Here is a 7,783-nt window from a genome sequence, read left to right as displayed (position 1 = left end):
AGTTCTCATACATTGTGTTTCCAAAAGCTCCTTCTTTCATTTGATGCCTTCCCAGCAGCTGGGACTGTCTAGTATTACTTTCCTCTATCAAATCCCAATAATGCAGCAGTGATCCAGTGCCCGTTCCCAGAATGTTGTCTTCTAAACCAGACCTTTGACCAGAGTCTCAAAGGCATCCAAGTTTATTGCAGAAGACAGAGGAAGAAAGGGACTCAGATTGGTGATGGGGGCCTGGGCACATCTCATCACCCTCTGAATTTCAATTCTCTTACCTGACTGGGCACATGGGAGGTTTGAGACTATGAAATGAAAATGGCTCTGTATTCATTATTTTTCTTGTTATGACCAAATCCTGGCAAGAGCACTTAAGGGAGGAAGGTTTATCTTGGCTCATAGTTTTAAGGGATACAGTCTGTCACAGAGGGGAAGTTATGGTGGGAGATTGCTTGATTCCACAACTCCAAGCTCTAGCCAAGCTGGGACCTTTCACTTCCTTGAATTTTGTCCAGCCTGGAAGGAATTAGGATATTCTAGAGACACTCTTCCTCTTTTTGACTGTCAGACAATTGAAACAATGGATCCCAAGAAAATGTAATTTCTTCCATGAAGTTCATGCTGGCAGAAGACCGCCATGCTTCCAGAGGACTTCCCAGCACCCATATAGCAGCTCCCAACTATCTGTAACCCCAGTTCCAGAGAATTTTATGTGTTCTGACCTCTGTGGACATCAGGAATGATTTGTAGGCGTGCATGCAGGTGAAACACCCATAGACATAAAGTTTTTTTTAAAAAAAAAAGTTAAAGAAAATGAAAAAGTCTAAAATTTGGACTAAATAAAACAGAAACTTTTTTCCTAGAAGAAGATTTTCAGACTCCCTTGCAAGAGAATGGAACCCAAGACAATGATGAGAAGACCTCACCTTGATGAAGACTGCTTAGCAATGCATAACCTGGCCCTCTACTCAACCCTTAACCTTACTTTAAGACTCCTAAGATGCACTTGAGTGGGGGTGGGATCACTAAATCTGTCTCTCTTCCCAGTGTGGCCACATAGAATAAATCTCCTGTTCCTTTTTTTTTCCATTATTAATTTGGCTCTTTTAATTGGTTTCTCAAGGATGGTAGGTTGAATCTGGTTTGTTGGAGCATAGGGTATAACCCTAAATTCAGTAGTAGCATCTAGGTGGAACAGAAAGTAAAAAGTGGAGAGGAAATAGGTTCCAGATTAGAATAAAATACCTTCAAGATTTCTTCACAGTGATTCTCATCCTCCAGTGAGGGTCCACATCTGAAAGTCACAGCTTTCTGGAACTCACCATTAGCCAGGGACCAAGTGTTCGAACGTGTGAGAGTATGGGAGACATTTCATATTCAAGCTACAAGCATGTGGAAACAGATGTGTGCACATCCCTCACAGGCTCGGAGCTGTGGGTGACAACAGTCTGTCTGGTGACACTGCATATTTGACAGTGTGTCTCACGCCTGTTGGGCCCCAGGGGTGTGCAGCGGGTGGCGGGTGGATTCTCTTTCCGTTCATCCCTGTGGGATGTGCATTGTCTATGAAATCTCCTATTGGCTTTAAATCAAGGTGGAGAGAGGAGATCTTCCCAAACAGTCATCAGTCTTCTCCCCCAGGAGCTTGTCTCCAGCCAGGTTCATTTTCAGCATCCTGCAGGGGGTTTCCAGAGATGCTGGACTGAAGGGCCAGCCTCACCCTCTGCACTCAGGGCTGCCAAGGCTGAGGGGATGAGATGCTAATCAGCTGTGAAGTCTACAGGCTTAATTGAGCCCAGGAAGACTTTTAGCATGTGAATGACATTTTCCTACACACCCTGTTTCCCCCTTAAAGGAAAGCTGTGTCTCCCCTCACTTTTCAGCCCACAGAGCCCTCACCTTTGTTCTCTCTCTGACACCACTGGCTCCAAGGAGAAATTGCTTAGCAATGGATGAATGAGCTGAGTCCAATGTGTGCGAGAAGATTAGGTTGAAGGGAAGAAAATTGGGTTTTCAATAAGGGCAGGGGACTAGGCAGGAGGCATAAAGATAAGCAGGGTGGGGCCCTGGATGATGGTGCAGTTGACCTTGATGGAGATCAGGCCAAACTGGCTGTGACGTTAAGACACTTAGTTTCTGCAGCAACCTCGGGGCGGGGGGAGGGGGTGCTGTCACATTGTTCTTATATGGGAGCAAGCAGAAACACAGAGAAGGCAAGTATGTATCCAAAGTCACATAGCTTGGAGTCAAACTCTACTGGGGAAAGGAAAAATAAATCAGCCCCCTGTCCCAAATTATTTCTGCAGAAGAGACCTGTCATTGGGTCACTCCGAATTCCTGCTGACAGGTGACAATCCTCAGCTTTCCTGGGCTTCCCACCGTGTCTTTAATCCTGTTGATGCACCTCCATGGATGTCTATCTTTGCGTGCATCTTCATGTAAAGGCACTGGCTATGTGAGACAAAGGGCCTTCTGGAATCTAGGGTGACCTCACTTTAACTAATGACATCTGCAGTGACAATATTTCCAAAGAAGGTCACAATCTGACAGCATTTTTGAACATATTTTTTTCTTTTTTCTTGGGGGGGGGGGTAAAGAAGGCCCTAGTACCTGTCTTGGAAAGAATCACTTGAGGTCCACAGCATTGGTGGGGAGAGGACCTGAGACCCATGACTGAGAAACAGGGCCTGTCATTATTAAGAATAGCCGGGCGATGGTGGCGCACGCCTTTAATCCCAGCACTCGGGAGGCAGAGGCAGGCGGATCTCTGTGAGTTCGAGACCAGCCTGGTCTACAGAGCTAGTTCCAGGACAAGCTCCAAAGCCACAGAGAAACCCTGTCTCGAAAAACCAAAAAAAAAAAAAAAAAAAGAATAGCATCATCACTGAGTGGCAAAAAGACTGGATGAGGACGGAGATGAACTAAGCAAATGCCTATGCCACTCAGGCTAGGCTGCTGGGAAGCAGGTCTCCCTGTTTCGGCTGGTCACTGCATGCTGCCACCCTTTCCCGAAGAGTGGTATCTCCACCAGCCTGTCACTGTCACGAATGGTGAAGAACCAGCTTACAATGGGGAAAGGTTCATTCAGGCTCACAGCTGCAGAGACTTGAGTCCATGTTTGGTTGGCCCCATTGTTATAGGCCCATGATGAAGAAGCACAGCATTGCAGGAGTAGATGGTGGAGCTAAGTATTCATCTCAAGGCTAGGGAGGGAAGAAGGGGAGGGGAGGGAAGAGGGGGAGAGTGCGCATGCATGTTAGGAATCAAGGATCCCGCTGTTTCCTTCAAAGGCACACCCTCATCACTTAAGGTCCTCCCGGTAAGCTCTGCCACTTCCCACAGCACCACCCTTGAAAACAGCCTTCAGTGTGTGGGCCTCTGGGAGATTCCAGATCCAAGCATTGGCAAGGAACAAGGGAACTCACCTTGGTGAGAGCCACATCTGGCAACAGGTAGGAGCTGAAATGGTGACAAGGAGAACACTGGACGTGGGGAAGGCCATGGTGTTGCATAGAACTCTGAGAAGGTGCTTGACTGCGGGACTGGGGTGTCCAGGCAGAGGAGGGTCAGACAGGCAGGCAGGGTCAGATGGCCACTACAACAGGGAGGAGGTGCTTGTACCTCCTGATGCTTCCCAGAGTACTTCAAGCCACATTGGTGTCTGTTCCGTGTAAGGCAGGAGTCATGGAGAGTGCTGGGAAGAGGAGGGATGTGGTGGTCCAACTTAGGGTTTAACAAGATTCCTGTGCTGCTGGGCTGGCCAAGACCATTTTCTAATAATGGCACTCTTGATTCACACTTTCGCTGATAATCAGAAAAGGATCCAACACATCTGTGTTTTAAGGCTAGACATGCCTATCAAGCCAAGAAGGATGCCTGCGAGCGCACTAGCTGTGAGCCCATGGGAGTGCCTTCTACACACCAGGCTAAGTGCTTTCTTAAATGTATTTTAGAATAAACTTTTCTATTTTAAGTTTTATATTTATAGAAGTATTCAAAGACAGCATGGACAGTTTCTATATGGTCCTTGATCACTTCCCTCTGTTCATATGTCACTGTAGGGCTTTTGGTCACATGCAAGAAGCAACATTGGTACATTCTGTCAATAAGTCTGCTCTTCCTTCCCAGTATTGTCCATCTAGGCTGCCACAGTAGATTGGGTTTGGAAAGCTCTTATTTAAACAAAAGGGGGGAGGTGCTGTGGGAGCACATTCTGCTTCTTCAGCCAATAGACTTCAAGATACCAGCTCACTTCGGCATGGTCTCTTATACTATAAAAAGCAGCACTAACTGTGTGCCTGCTCTCTTGCTTCCAGCTCCCGCTTTTAGCTGCTAGACTCTGTTCCTGTTCACTCAGAGGACTGTTGCCTGGGACAATGATCTGTAAGTTTTACCCTTAGATAAATAACCTTTTTATTATCTATAATTCTGAGCTGATGTGGGATTGTTTGTGTCTTATGTCATCACCTCATGGCTGTGAAGCAGAGGAAGATAGAAAGGGAAGGGTGAGCAAGAGGGAAATTCAACTCAACCCTAACCCAATACCCTCTTCTAGGGCTTAGCCCCAACAACCTAACTTTTCTCCCTGTGTCCATCCCCATAAATGTTCCACCACTTCCCAGACATTGGAACATTGGGGGCCATTCAAACTTCAAACCACAGCACTGATCATCCTTGTTTCTGGTGACCTTTGCAGTTTTCAACAATCCTGGTCAGGTTTTGTGTGCATATACACTCCTGCTTTATGTATGTGAAGCATATGCCTGCAGTACTCAGGGAGGCCAGAAGAGGGCCTTGGATTCCCTGGAACTAGAGTGTTTACAGACAGTTATAAACTGCCATATATGTGCTGGGAATTAAACCTGGGCTCCCTGTAAGAACAAGTGATCTAAAATGCTCAGCCCTTTTCCAGCCCTTGATATTTTTCTTTTGTTGCTGTTTAGGGTTTTCTGTTTGTTTCCTTGCTTGCTTGTTTGTTTGTTTTGTTGGTTGGTTGGTTTAATAACAGACTCTTCAATTTGAGTTTGCCTGACTTTCTCAGAGCCTGAATGGGATGAGTTGAAGGAAGGGCATCATAGGACATTCACCTGATAAAATACATGCTGTTAAGATGACTTAGGAGTGGGAGCCTCAGTCCCCTGGCATAAAGTGCTCTTTGCCAAGACGCTCCATCAAAAGTCACTTCCACACTTGCTGTTTCTTCAGAAGCAGCTTACCTAACAGCAGCCCACTGTCAAGTGGTGTTCCAGGTAATTATTTTTTCTTATGTATTTATTTTTGTTTATGCGTATTGCTTAACTGCATATCAGTAGGTACCCTGTGTGCATGCAGAAGCCCCTGGAAGCCACAAGAGGGTGTCAGGTTTTCTAGAACTGAAGTTCCAAGGAGTTGTGAGCCACCATGTGGATTCTGGTAATCAGACCAGAGTTCTCTGCAACAATAGTAAGTACTAGTAATTGCTGTGGGACAATGTTTTTACCCTGTAAACATTTGCTTCTTGTGCTTGTTTAATATAATGCTGATTGTCCAGTAGCCAGGCAGGAAGTAGAGGGGAGGCAATAAGAACAAGAGAATCTGGGAAGAGGAAAGAGTCAGTCTGCAGTTGTGACCTAGCTGCAAAGGAAACAAGATGAGAATGCCTTGCTGATGAAGGTACCAAACCACATGGCTAACACAGACAAGAATTATTGGATAATTTAAGATGTAAAAATTAAATTAATAAGAAGCCTGAACTAAAAGGCTAACCAGTTTATGATTAATGTAGACCTCTGTATGTTTCTTTGGGACAAATGGCTGTGGGACAGGATGGGACAGAAACCTCAGTCAAGAGTTAATGGTTAAGTCATCTCTCCAGCCCAAATTTTTAATTTTAAATTGACAAACAGTCACATATTTATAGGATATATGATGTTTTGATTTATTTTGTACAATGTGTGATGATTTTATTGGACTCATTAACAAATCTGTCACCTTGCTTGTTGCTCTTTTATGACTGGGATGTTTAAAATCTCTTTCAGCAAATTTGCACTATTTTTTAGTTTGGTCACCACTCTGCAGTACAGTGCAGGACTGTGTCCATCTTGCCCAGTTTAAACTTTGTGACCTTTGATAAATACCTCTCCATCCCACCTACCACCCCATCTGTAGTAACCATCACTCTTCCTCCTCTTCGATTTTATGGCGTAAGCTCTGGATTCCACCTAAGAGTGAGAATGTGTGGTCCTTGCCTTTCTGTGCCTTGTTTGTTTTCCTCAGTGTAATGCCCCCTAGGCTTGCCCAGTGTTGTATATCTGCACAACATTGTTTATTTGATATTTTAGACAGGTCTTGTGAGGTAGCTCATGCTGGCTTTAAAGTTGTAGTCTTCCTGACCGTACCTCCCAAGTTCTGGGATTGCAAGCATATACCACCATGCCTTGTAATGACATTTTCTGTTCATGTATTGGCTGATGTGTGCCTAGGATCCTTACATCTCTTAGCTAATGTGAAAAGTTCAGCAATGAACAAGAGGGAAGTTCACCGCTAGAAATGTCTACATCAAAACAGGATGTGGGAAGCTAGTCGGTGGTGGCACATGCCTTTAATCCCAGCACTTGGGAGGCAGAGGTAGGCGGGTCTCTGTGAGTTCAGGACAGGCTCTGAAGCTACAGGGAAACCCTGTCTTGAAAAACAAACAAACAAACACCCAGGATGTGGGAAAGAAGATCTTAAATAAACAATCTTGTGGTCCAGGCATGGTGGCAAATGTCTTTAATCCCAACACTCAGGAGGTGGAGGCAAGCTGATCTCTGTGAGTTCAAAGCTGTCCTGGACTACAAAGCAAGTTTCAGGCCAGTCAGGACCTTGTCTCAAAAATAAAATAAAATGTATTCTATCTCAAGGAACTAGGAAAAAATATAAAAGCAAAATAAAGCCCAAATCAGTAAAGAAAGATCAGAGCACTGATAAATTTGATTTATTTAAATTTCTTTTTTGTTTTCTTTAGTCTATTTTTGGCTGTTTATTGTATGTTTGTTTATTTGTTTTTGAATAAGGGTTTCTCTGTGTGGCCCTGGCTGCCCTAGAACTCACTCTGTAGACCAGGCTGACCTGAAACTCACAGAGATCCACCTGCCTCTACTTCTGCCTCCCAAGTGCTGGGATTAAAGGCCTGTGCCACCATTGCCTAGTTTACTTTTTGTTTTTTGAGACAGGATCTCTCTATGGAGCCCTGGTTGTCCTGTACCTTTCTGTGTAGGCCAGGCTACCCTTGAACTTGTGGAGATCTGCCTGCCTTTGCCTCCCCTCCTAAGTGCTGTATTAAAGGGGTGTTCTGTTGTGCCTGGATTGACTCAATTAATTTTAGCAAGAGCCACCTGGAAAGCTTGTCACTGTCCTTCCTTTACAGATTAGGGGACTGAGGCTCAAGGAGGCCTGGAGCCCCACTCAAGGCCATGGGAGAGCTGTTCACCCATGCTCTGCTGATGCTCCCAAAGGCCTGGGCTCCTGGACAAATCTCTTTCCTCTCTTCCCTTTCTCTGCATCCTCCCTGCTGAACCCATACTCTCCTATCCAGAGACAGAAGTGTGAGTTCCCCTGTGGCCCCAGTACCTGACATGAGGCTGAGTTGAAAAGAGGTCTCAGATCACATTCCTTTTTGCAGACAGGAGCCTCAGGCCTGAGCTATTTATTGCCAAGGTCCTTGTGCCCACTTTAATTTCCTGCCTGGTCTAGATGGATACAGATAGAGACAGCAGGCTGGGAGGCATCGCTGGGAAGGGGGTGGGAAGGACTGTGGTTGTCACAAGAA

Source organism: Microtus oregoni, unplaced genomic scaffold (genome assembly GCF_018167655.1).
Source record: "Microtus oregoni isolate MIOR12 unplaced genomic scaffold, Mior012 000002F_ref0000024, whole genome shotgun sequence".
NCBI classification, from domain to species: Eukaryota; Metazoa; Chordata; class Mammalia; order Rodentia; family Cricetidae; genus Microtus; species Microtus oregoni.
Note: the sequence above shows the minus strand (reverse complement) of the source record.